At 48.7% G+C, this 12,878-nt stretch overlaps 1 protein-coding gene across 2 annotated transcripts in view; it reads right to left on the reverse strand.

Moving 5' to 3' along the window:
• LOC148504741 (nicotinamide N-methyltransferase-like) overlaps positions 1–12,878 on the reverse strand; it is a 65,859-nt gene that overhangs the window by 14,498 nt on the left and 38,483 nt on the right. The gene's annotated exons all lie outside the window — the stretch shown is intronic.

Genomic DNA, 12,878 nt, shown 5'->3' on the forward strand with positions numbered 1-12,878 from the left:
AGGCCGTACATGTACTGGCAGGAAAAAGAGGCAATTTGGAGGCCCCTGTACAAACTGGCTCTATTTTACCTGAGTTGCCCCCCCTCCAGTGTGTACTCCGAAAGAGTGTTTAGTACAGCCGGCAACCTTGTCAGCGAAAGGCGTAGGAGGTTGCTTCCACAAAATGTGGAGAAGATGATGTTCATAAAAATGAATTATCAACTCTTCCAGGGAGACCAGCCTCCAGAGCGTACAGAGGGACCTGTGGTGGTGGATTCCAGAGCGGACGAATTAATACTCTGTGAGGATGAGGATGTACACAACACTGAAGAGGGTGAGGAATCGGTGGATGAGGAGGATGAGGACGACATCTTGCCTCCGTAGAGCCAGTTTGTGCAGGGACAGATTAATTGCCAGCTTGTTTTGTGGGGGCCCAAACTAACCAATCATTTCAGCCACAGTCGTGTGGCAGACCCTGGCGCTGAAATGATTGGTTTGTTAAAGTGTGCATGTCCTGTTTATACAACATAAGGGTGGGAGGGCCCAAGGACAATTCCATCTTGCACCTCTTTTTTTTCTTTGCATTAATTACTGTTTGGGGCCTAGTTTTTCAAACTGCCATCCTGTCTGCCACTGCAGTGTCACTCCTAGATGGGCCACGTGTTTGTGCCGCCTACTCGTGTCGCTTAGCATAGTCATCCAGCTACCTCGGTGCAACCTTTTGGACATAAAAACACTATTGTGAGGTGTGAGGTGTTCAGAATAGACTGGAAATTAGTGGAAATTAAGGTTATTGAGGTTAATAATAGCATAGGAGCAGAAAAACCCACAAATTCTGTGATTTTAGCTGTTTTTATGCTTTTTTTTTTTTTTAAAATACAGATCCAAAACACAAAACCCAGAACCCAAAACACGGAAGGGTGGTTTTGGCAAAACCAATCCAGATCCAAAACACGAAGAAAGATCCAGATCCAAAACCAAAACACAAAAAGTGGCCGGTGCACACCCCTAATAAACACATATTATATATATATATACAGTGCTCGAAGTGGTAATTTTTAAGTGGGGGTATGGAAATTTTAGTTGAAGCCCACCCCAAAAAAAAGTTTTAGGGACTTTGACAATGAGATTCGGCCTCTGCTTCCATCACAACCCCTGCATCTCATACAACCTACTTCCCTCTCCCACCCCCTGCAAATCACACTACCCGCAGGCTACTTCCCTCTCCCACCCCTGCACCTCACACTACCTGCAGGCTGCTTCCCTCTCCCACCCCCTGCACCTCACACTGCCTGCAGGCTGCTTCCCTCTCCCACCTCCTGCACATCACACTACCTGCAGGCTGCTTCCCTCTCCCACCCCCTGCACATCACACTACCTGCAGGCTGCTTCCCTCTCCCACCCCCTGCACATGATCACACTACCTGCAGGCTGCTTCCCTCTCCCACCCCCTGCACATGATCACACTACCTGCAGGCTACTTCCCTCACCCACCCCCTGCACCTCATACTAACTACATCCCTCACCCACCCCCCCGCACCTCACACTACTTACCTACTACTACTACCTCTCATTCAACGTCCGGAGTCCAGTTTCTCCTCATCCTGTCCTCCGGCTGTCAGTGGGGCTCCGCGTGCGGCTCACCATCCTCTATCCAGGCTTTACACATAGCACCAGCTGTGAAACAATCAGCATGGACCAGCAGCCAATCAGAGGCAGCCGCGTACCTGCCTCTGATTGGCTGCCCATCCGCAAGCCGTGATTGGCTAGCGGCTGGCACCAAATTAAAAGGGCCACCAGTGATGTTTAGTTTTGATTGGCTGCCGGTCCGTGAATGTTTCACGATCGGCGCCAGGATTCTTTTTACTGTGGCTGCTTCTATCCTGACATTGGGCCCCGTTTCCCGATGCTCGGTCAACCCAGCAGTGCACTCTTGAGAGATGTGTCCCCAGCGGCAGGGCTGGCTCCAGGTATGTTTGGGGGCTGTGCGGTCGCACAGAGGTGCTGGTGTCCGGCAGTAGGATTGCTCCGCCCTCCTCCCTGATGGTAGTAGTGGAAAATGTAAGCACAGGGGGAGGGCGCAGTGTGGGAAGGGGCGGGGGGAACAAGGAAAGGCGCAAGGTGCGGAGACACCAAGCGCTGGACCTGCCCAGCAGTACACATCTCCAGCAGCTGTTTTTTAGTTCCCAGCGTGACTGCTAAGCGAAAGTTCAGACACAGGCTGAAGTGGCGGTATGGCATACCGCTGTATACCGGCTCACTTCGGGCCCTGTATATATATATATATATATATATATATATATACAGTATATGAAACATACTCATAGGAGATAACCTTAATATAACGGAGGTTTGGGCTAGAACAGAGGGCACATAAATTTCTAGTCATGGATAGAGGGGGTTAATAAAGGTAAAGATGTTTGTTATGTGTTTACAGTAAGTAGGCAGATGTGATAGGGTGAGAGGTTAAGGGGCGTGTTAAGTGAGAGGGTGTGGGGAATTTGATGTTGTAAACATAGTGGCCAAGTCCGCTTATAACAGGCAGAATTGGGCTTGTTTTTTTCCCAGTTGCTTGTTTTTTTGGATGTTTGCTTGTTGCTTGTTTTTGGGCTTATTTTTTTTAGGAAGCTTGTTTTTGGTCTTGAATGCCAGGTCCCACTACTAAGGTGAGCAAATGTTATATAGCTCCTTCACCAATCCATTTATGTTTAGCTGTCTGTCTGTATGTATATCTCTCTGTATATGTAGTTATATAGTTAACTAGAATGACTTGTTTAAATGATCAATAAAAGTTACATTTTCCCAAATGTCAGTTATTTTGTTTTGACTTGTTTATTTAAATTACTCTTTTGTCCTGTACTTTACCACGCACAGAGGGCCTGATTCAACAGTGCACACTAGTTGTTTGGGAATCTGCGCAGGACCCATTCTGTGCATGTGCAGAACGGATCCGGATGCTATATCGCACAGGCACCTGTATGCATCTGTCTGATTAACAGGCAGAGGAGTTTGTGGGGCAGAGATGGCCTGCGTTCCTGGAAACGGGGGCATGTTGCCCCTATTTTCTGCATTCCCGGAAATGGGGCATGAAGCCTCCGATTTCCGGGAGTGGCAAGGCTAGGATCTGCATCCATGGATGCAGACTTCCTGGCCTTGCAGGATGACAGAACACGGCCAGCTTCAGCTACCGCAGCCTGACTAAATATGCAACCATCGCGATTGATGGTTGCAATGGTGATCCCAGACTTCAATCTCGGTCGCAGCCTGGGATCGCAGATGCAGTAAGGAGATTTTAGACACCTTCTGCTGCATTTGCATTTTAGCAAGGATGATATTACAAAGCTGCTTGTGTGCGGCTTTGCAATTCTGTCCTATGTCGAATCAGGCCCCGAGTGCCCTGCGCTTTACTTCGGAAAGTGGAGTCTATTTGTAGAGCAGGGAAAAGCCATGCTTTGCAAATATTTATATGTATTTTAATAAAATGAACAATAAACAATAACGTTTGTGGTTTTCATTAAATTACCCCCACCCCAGTACCACCATATTACGTTGGGCTTATGTTTTGGACTTTATCGGATTGGGTTGGGCTTGTTTTGGGCTTGTTTTTCACTCAAGAGTTGCTTGTTTGTCATTTCAGAGTTGGCAACAGTGGTTGTAAATCTGCGTCTTTGAATTTGATCTGCGACAAGGGAAGTGAAGTTCTTGGCAGATCTGATCTTTGATTGTTTTTCTGACTTTTCATTTTCTTTATTCATTCCTCTTTCCGTACAGGTTGAGTCTCCCATATCCAAATATTCCGAAATACGGAATATTCCGAAATATGGAATTATTTTGGCATGACTGAGATAATGAAACCTTTGATTTTTGATGGTTCAATGTACACAAACTTTGTCTAAGGCACAAATTATTAAAGATATTGTATAACATTACCTTCAGGCTGTGTATAAGGTGTATATAAAACAAATGAATTTCATGTTTGTACATAATATGTGTATAAGGTGTATGTAACACATAAATGCATTCTGTGTGTATATTTGGGTCCCATTCCCAGGATATTTCATTATGATATGCAAATATTCCAAAATACGGAATATTCCGTTATCCAAAATACCCCTGGTCCCAAGCATTTTGGATATGAGAGACTCAACCTGTACTATATATCTTTCCCTACTCTCTATACCTACTCTAGCTCTATCCCTTCTTTAGCTCTATCCTACTCTAGCTCTCTAGCTCTGTTATAAAATGAGCCGTCCCCAGAGTGCACACACGATACCTGCCCGTCTGTCAGACGGTACCGAGTCCAGCGGGCCATATGTGGGCCCCACTTTACAGCAGAGGCTGCCCTCCCGGCGGTCTGGAGGGTCAGGCACAGTCTACTTACCTGCGGCGAGCGCGGCGGTGCCGTGAGCACACACGTCAGCTGCCTCCGCCTGCCCCTTGTCCCCTGGTGGTCGCCAGTAATAGTGTGACTAGGGACCGGGGCTGGAGGGGATAGGGAGCGGCCAGGCACACTACAGCGCCCGCGGGAGTCGCGGGCACTCATTCTGGCCATTCTCGAGGGCACCCGCGTAAAGTCATGCCGCCCATCCATTGTCCCCCGGTAGCCACCCAGCTCGGGTCGGCTGATGTCCGGGGGAAAGGGCGGCATAAACGGCCACATAAGCGTGCAGGCCGGACGCCTGTCATGGCGCTGGCTTGCACGCAGGCCACTGTTGAATCAGACGGGGTGCGGAGACTAAGGGGGCGGAGCCAGCACCTGCTCAGTGACAGGCAGGTTAATCCTCCCCCTCTCGTGCTGCACCATGTCTGTGGCAGCCAGCTCCTCCAGGCCTGGGGGGTGGCAACTACGCAGGTGATTGCTATGCCTGCAGGGTCTGTAGCACCTGGGAGTGCTCCCTTGTTGGACGCTGGAGCCATTGCCGGACTGCTGGTGTCTGTGATAGGTGCACTGACGCTGCTTTTGACCCAGCAGCCTGGAAATGCTGCTGACACTGGAGGCCCTTCTGCGTCAGTGGTGTCTGCTGTGCAGATGCAGCTAGGCCCTCTGGTGCAGCAGTTAGGCAGGATTTGCGGCCTCTCCATCTCTCCTATGCCAGCAGCTCCCTCTGTCTCTTTCACTCCCCCTCCCGTTCCCCTTAGCCTTATCAGGCTGCGGACATAGTCAGTGCACACGATGCTGTTTCAGTCTCTTCTTTTACAGATGACAGTCTGGAGGAGGTACCAATGGTCGGGGACCCGACCAGAAGCGAGACGGCTGACGTCGCAGCTAATGCAGGGACTGGAGTCACCAATGCCATTGTCGGTCCTTCCGGTGAGTGTACCAGTTCATCTGACTGCTGGTCTAGTTCCATTTCCTCCTCCTCTTCAAGTGATAATTCGCATAAGGCTAGGCATAAACGAGCACGGAGGTCTCGTACATGTTGCTCGTGTCATTGAAGGCATTCTAGTGAACGGTCCTCAGGGAGTAGTACCAGTGTAGATCGAGGAGCAGGTCCTGATGATGTGGTACACTGCGCTAATATGGCAGTCACTCGAGGTATGCGTACCAGGGTTAAGCAGCGAATCAAAAAAGGGCGCTACGTAGACATGTTCATCCTTACAGCTACGACAAAAAAAGCTCTTGCGACCGCAAAGGCAAAAGGGGGTATTGGGCTGGAGACCTATAAGTCCTATACTAATTGGATATCGGGGTTTTGTGTGTTTTCAGCTTGCTATCTTAAAACAAGGCCGTCTGAGTACCTTAATGTGATTCAGTATTTGCACCTGATACACGGCCTATTCAAGTCGTCACGGGGTACGGCGTGGCGTCAATATGACGTGGAGTTTCGTCGCAAACAGGATCGGGTCAGGGTCTTGGACCTTGGTTGTAAAGATGTTGAGGTGTGTGTGGATGGAGGTGATGCAGCCTACATGCGTCCTTTCTGATCAGTTTCCTGGGTGGCCAGTTCAACCCTCGTCCCCCTCGGCACCAAGGGCAGCCGGTGGAGGGCAGAACAAGCGTAAGTGTTATGCGTACAATAACGGGAATTGTAGCCTGGGAAACAGGTGTCGTTTTCTACATAGAAGTTGAGGTCTTCCGCGAGCAGTACCAGTCCTTCGACGCTGCGTTAGTGTTAGTTCACGTGGCAGGCCCAGGTTCTTTGATGGCGAAAGTGGACATTGAGTCCGCTTTCAGATTGTTGCCCCTGCATCCGGAATCATTTCGTTTCATGGGGTTTCGGTTGCCAGATGGCTATTACCTGGACAAATGTCTTCCTATGGGATGTTCGGTTTCCTGCGTGTTGTTCGAGCGTTTCAGTTCCATTCTCCATTGGTGTGTCGCAGTGGGGTCTGGGGAGACGAACACAGCGCATTACTTGGACGACTTCTTGTGCGTGAGTCCAGCCAGTTCGGATTGCTGCAATCGCCTCCTTTTTTCATTGCAAGCACTCTTCTTGGAATTTGGGGTTCCTATTGCGCACAACAAGACTGAGGGCCCCACTACTAAGTTGGTTTTCTTGGGTATTGAAATTGATACCTTAGAGGGTCTTTGCCGGCTGCCGCCGGACAAGGTACATCGCTTGCAGGATGCTATCCACTTCGTCAAGGTCAATCCTTGCTCGGACTGTTTAACTTCGCGTGTCGCGTTAACCCGATAGGGAAAATTTTTTTGTCGCAAGCTGCAGAAGGCCTTGGTAGGACTACGTGAACCGCACCATTTTCTGCGGCTGTCGGCTGATTAAAACTGGACCTGGCGGTTTGGGAGACCTTTTTGTGCGATTTCAATGTAGTGCGCGCCTGGCCTGCGGAGCCTCAGCCTAATTCTTGCCTGCAGCTCTTCACGGATGCTGAGGGATCCACAGGTTTTGGATCTTTTTTGGGTGGTGATTGGTGTTTTTCGGCTTGGCCGGCGGAATTGGTGCAGGCAGGACTGACCAAGAACTTGCTCCTGCTGGAACTGTTTCCCATAGTTGTGGCATTTGAGCTATGGTGTCATCTGTTGCGTGACCGTTCCATTGTGTTTTGGTGCGATAACCTGGGTGTAGTACATGCGATTAATAACCAAAGATCGTCATCGCTACCAGTGCTGTTTCTTCTTGCCTGGCTAGTCCTGCGCACTTTGCAATTTAACATACTGTTTACAGCCCGTCATGTGCCGGGTACTGATTATTCCATTGCAGATGCGCTCTCCAGGCAGGATTGGCGGAGATTTCGGGAATTAGCACCGTACGCGGCATTGACTGGTGAGCCTTGTCCATCTCATTGTTGGCAGATCATCAAGCCAGAATGGAAGATCTCGCATGTCGGTCCGTGGCCCCACAGACGTTGACTGCTTACCAGACATCTTGGCAACAGTGGGAGAATTTTTTGCAAGGACGGAGTTCATCAGGTAGATCTCGTTATGCAAATATTGTCGCATTTGTATGTTTTTTTTCGATTCCGGCAGGAGTCCCTGAAGTCCTGTACTGATGAAAGGATTTGTCTGGTTCACTTGGCCTCCCAATATGATCTCTGCCGGCCAATGCTGCCGGGAGCTTGGCTCATGCATGAGGATGGATCTCTTCTGACTAAATTCCAATTTCGGCCGGTCTTCCATCGCTGCATACGGTACCTCGGGCTTTCCCCTTCGGATTATGGCACCCATTCTTTTAGAATTGGTGCCGCAACTTTTGCGGCCTCTTCGGGTCTTTCTTCACAGGAGATCCAGGCTTTCGGAAGATGGAAATCCAATGCCTACAGAAGATATGTTCGTATTAGGGGTGAGCGGGTTCGGATTTCTGAAATCCGAACCCCCCCGATCCGAGGCCGATCCGAGTCAGGCTCGACTTTTCCCGCCTGACTCGGATCTGAAATCGAGGCAAAACGTCATCATCCCGCCTTCCGGGTCTCGCGGGTTTTGGAGCCTATATAAGGTACCCGCGTCGGCGCCATTTTCTCACTCGGCTGTGGACAGTGAAGAGGGAGGGTGGGAGTTAGGGCTGGCTGGGCTGTGTAGTGTAGTGTAGTGCAGAGTAGTGTTGTGCTGTGCTGTGCTGCGCTGTGCTGCTGTTGTCCATAGGGGCTGTGTCCACTACTTCAAAGTCCATAGGGGCTGGACTGTGTTGTGCAGTCAGTTCTCCATAGGGGCTGTGTCCACTCCAAAGTCCTGTGCAGTGTCCCAGTCCTAAAGGGGTGCTGTAGTGTTGTCCAGGGGGTGCTCTGTCCATCAGGGGTGCTCCCCCCCAAGTGCTAAAAAAATAATATTTTTTCTGTGTTTGTGAATTGTGTGCGCAGTAGCCGCACGTGCATCAACAAAGTAGTGCCAAGCGTGCGCCTGTGTCAAAAGTAAAGGGCCGGCTGGCTTGACCGTTAAAGGGTGCTGTAACCCCCAAAGTACACTCCAGTCCAAACCAAATAAAAAAATATTTTCTGTGTTTGTGAATTGTGTGCGCAGTAGCCGCACGTGCATCAACAAAGTAGTGCCAAGCGTGCGCCTGTGTCATAAGTAAAGGGCCGGCTGGCTTGACCGTTAAAGGGTGCTGTAACCCCCAAAGTACACTCCAGTCCAAACCAAATAAAAAAATATTTTCTGTGTTTGTGAATTGTGTGCGCAGTAGCCGCACGTGCATCAACAAAGGAGCAGCGCCAAGCGTGCGCCTGTATCCCATAAGTAAAGAGCCGGCTGGCTCATTTCTTAAAGGGTGGTGTAACCCACAAAGTGCACTACTCTCCAGCAAAAATAAAAAAAATATTTTCTGTGTTTGTGTGCGCCTTAGCCGCACGTATATATCAATATAACATAAATGGAGGACCAAACTTTCTCCGATAAAAATAAAATAGGGAAAGATCAAGAACCACTTCCTCCTTGTGCTATTGCTGCTGCTGGGAGTTGTTCATCATCCCAGAGAGGAAGTAGGAACACCACTACTTTTACTAAACAATTGACCCTCCAACAGTCCCTAGCGATGAGGATGAAGTACGACAGCAGTCATCCTGAAGCAAAACGTATAACTGAGGCCTTGACTGCTATGTTGGTGTTAGACGTACATCCGGTATCCGCCATTAGTGCAGTGGGATTTAGACAATTGATGGAGGTAGTGTGTCCCCGGTTCCAAATCCCGTCTAGATTCCACTTGCATCCTCAAAGCAGCAGCGACAAGCGTGCGTCTGTCTGTTAAAGGGTGGTGTAACCCTCAAAGTGCGCTCTGCTTTTTGGTATGGTCCTCTATCATCGCCAGGCTTTCCTGGCATTATTGTTATAATAGTGTTGCTTTGGACAGGTCTAGGAGAAAAGTGAACAAATGGGTGGCTAGGCATGTGCTGGAGTTGGGGGGGCTAGTGGTGCATCATCCTTTAATTGAAATCCAGGATGCCCATCTTTTTCATAGGGATGGGGTACATCTCACTGAGGAGGGTAATTTTTTGTTTCTGGAAGGCATATTTGCGGTGTTAAGGGGTTTAGTTAGTTAGTATGGTGGCGAGCTGGTTCTTTACTGAGAACTGCTGTGGCGGGAAGGACCAGCAATATTGAAGCGTCCATCTTGCGGCAGTAATAGCGGTGCGCACCCCTTCAATGCACTGACTAGGCTGATTTCACCCTATTTGGGTCAGCGGCACCTCTCGACCGAGCAGGATGAATGGTCCATTGGCATGGGTGTTGGGGCCATATCACTTGCTCTGAAAGGGATAGTTGGCCCTTGCAAGTTTTAAGATGACACTTGCCCTTGTCTGGGATAGTTGGCCCACATAAGTTGTGATATACTTTTGGCCTAAGACAAGTGGACGCTGGTTGTTTGCCGTTCTTTCTCCTGCCCCCATACCTATCATTGTAACTAAATAAAGCTGACCAGTTAATTTTAAATGGCATAACTTGGTCTCGTGTGTTTATTTAGTTAAGTTTAGTTTAAGTTTATGGGTCACAGCGGGTGGGTGTGCCGTCCCATCCCGGGGTGCATGTAAGGTGGAAGACTCTACATAAAGGTATGTTCATGTTCTTTGTATTATATAACCTGAAGACAGTAAAACATTGAAACGTTGTTGAGAAACTTTCAGCACTTGAGAGATTTTTAAGTCTAGAGTGCCGCTGTGTGTGTGTGTGTGTGTGTGTGTTGAACCCCCTATAAAAAATCCAGCATTTGCCCCTGCGTTTGGGAGGAGAAGAGTTTATTACCATGAGTGTCAGCAGCCCAGCTCTGCTTGAGAAGACCATGAGGGAAGTTTTTGAGTAGATGCCTGTATTAGTTTAAAATAAATAATATTAAACATAACTAAATTATTGATTATGTATATTTAATAGTACATATATATTAAATTGATTCCTCTCTATCATACTGCAAGTGAATGTGTTACTGAAATAAGTTTATAATCATACTGTATAACATCAGATGGTATGCCTACAAACAGCCTGGTTCTAGTAAGAATAATACCAAAAGGATGTTCCTGGTGATCCTGGAATAAAATCGGTATCATTCACCGCCAGACGCATGGCCGGCGGTTCAAATCCCGGCAGTGGCAGCCCGATGGAGGAGGAAATCCCGATCGTCCCCAGGAAAGTATAAACTAACCTAATTTAACCCCCTAACCCTCCCTTAGGGGTGCCTAAACCTAATCCCCCCTCTAAGTGCAACCCTAACCTCCCCCCGTGCCTAACCCTAATCCTCCCTCTAAGTGCCTAAAGCTAATCCCCCCTTCCCCGCCGCCTAAACTTAAGTCCCCCGGGGGGTGCCTAACCCTAACCTGCCCCCGGGGGTGCCTAACCCTAACCCTCCCTCCCCCTTCGATCGGGGTGCCGGGCGCCGGTCTTCCGGCGTCGGTAAAATGACAGGAGTTTAGATTTAGACGCATGTCTTAACCCTCGACGGGATTTAGTAGTCTAGAAGCCGGCTTCATAAACGTATACCTCCTGGAATATTGGTCAAAGGGATTGTTATAACGGCTCCCAATTATTTTTTTTGCACCTTGGTGATTTTTTTGGTGTATAAAAATAACCTACACTATTTTTGTTTTGTTTTGTATGTATTTTAATTTAAGGTGTCACTTGTTGTGACCCATGAAAGCGAACATATGACATAAATGGGTATATTTAATAATTATCAGGACTTAGTCACAATAAATATAATTTCTTAACGCCGCTTAACTTTACAATGAGAAATTAAGGGGTCTATTTACTAAGCCTTGGATGCAGATAAAGTGAACGGATATAAAGTACCAGCCAACCAGCTCCTAACTGTCATTTTTCAAACACAGCCTGTGACATGACAGTTAGGAGCTGATTGGCTGGTACATTATCTCCGTTCACTTTATCTCCATCCAAGGCTTAGTAAATAGACCCCACAGTATCTGACAGGAGACCATCCTTTGCCATTGCCTCTATGGATCCCGCTCCCGGTAAATTTTACAATCCATGGCCCATAGGCTACAATGGTTAATACTATCTGCATTTCAGCAGCCTAGAAACCTATAGTGCGTGTTTTTGTGAATGAAAATGGGGGGCCCCAGTACATAATATTGAGGGGGTACTTAATATTTGCAGGTATCCCCCAAATATTTTTTTGATAAATATGCCCCAAAAATCATATTTGCCTACTCTCAGGACTGTCCAGTATGCTACCGAATTTTGGGGAGTGAATGGTCCGTGAGCTTGATGACGCGATTCGCAGTGAATCATATGTCTGTGACCTCGCCCCCTGTGGCATAATACTTGTCCATGATTACATGATTTGGGGGAGCTGAACAGAAGCAGGCAGTATGCAAAACAATTTGTCTGTAAACAGAATTTTTAAAACACATAATAGAAAAGATTTACAAGGTGAGCATACCCTGCACGGCCATAACTAGGGTAGTGCGGACAGTGCGCCCGCGCAGAGCGCACGTGTCCTTTGGGCAAAACCAGCTGCTTCCACCCACGATCACAGCCACTGCCTGTCTCTGACTGCTCACTATAATGTATAATAGTAGCGTTGTACCCGGCTTCTTATCTACCGGGCGCAATGCTACTAAATTAATACACATAACCACGAGCCAGGGATCACTGCAGCTGCCTGCCGCTGTGGTCCGCCCCCTCCCTGTGTCCTGTAGCGTCTCAACGGAGGAACAGGGAGCCATTCCTCCAGTGTTGGGGCCAGGCTGCAAGCCTGCAACTGTCAGATACAGAGACTGCAGCTTCCCCCCGGCTACGCTGAGGGGCTTTGTTATACAGGTAAGTGCTGCTTTTAGGAGAAATACCCAGGGGGGAGGGGGGCATTTGTACTGTGTGGCATAATGTGTATCATACTTGCCAACAATCAGCTCCAGCCTTCCGGGAGGGAGCTGATTGTCGCTTAACAGCGGGGGCGGCCATTGACATCACATTTGGGGCGGAGCCGGCCATCGATGGCACATTGGGGGCGGAACCGGGGGCGGGCCGCATGATCACGTCATCGTGGCCCCACCCCCTCTTAACAATGCCATTATTTTCGGCATTGTGAAGCAGGGGGCAGGGCCATGGTGACGTGATTCAGCGCGAATAACGTCACCGCCACCCCCGCTGCGGGGATTTCTAGTTTATTCTGGGGGGAGGTCGCTAGGGCTGCTGGCAGGCTTGTCTGCCTTTCCGGGGGGCCGGGAGCGGAACCTTAAAATCGGGAGGCTCCCGGCCAAATCGGGAGGGTAGGCAAGCCTGATGTGTATGGAGCATTTCTACTGTGGGCATAATGTGTAAGGCATATTGTGTGGTGTAATCTGTAGGGGGCATTACTACTGTGTGGTCATACAGTGTAATGGGCATTACTACTTTGTGGCATAATCTGAAAGGGGCATTACTACCATATGGTCATAATGTATAAGGGGTATTACTACCGTGTGGTCATAATGTGTGATGGGCATTACTACTGTGATGCGTAATCAGTAAGGGGCATTACTACCGTGTGGTCATAATGTGTAGTGTTGCATTACTACTCTGT

The sequence above is a fragment of the Taudactylus pleione genome, unplaced genomic scaffold (genome assembly GCF_031769625.1).
Source record: "Taudactylus pleione unplaced genomic scaffold, aTauple2 ptg000457l, whole genome shotgun sequence".
Classification (NCBI taxonomy): domain Eukaryota; kingdom Metazoa; phylum Chordata; class Amphibia; order Anura; family Myobatrachidae; genus Taudactylus; species Taudactylus pleione.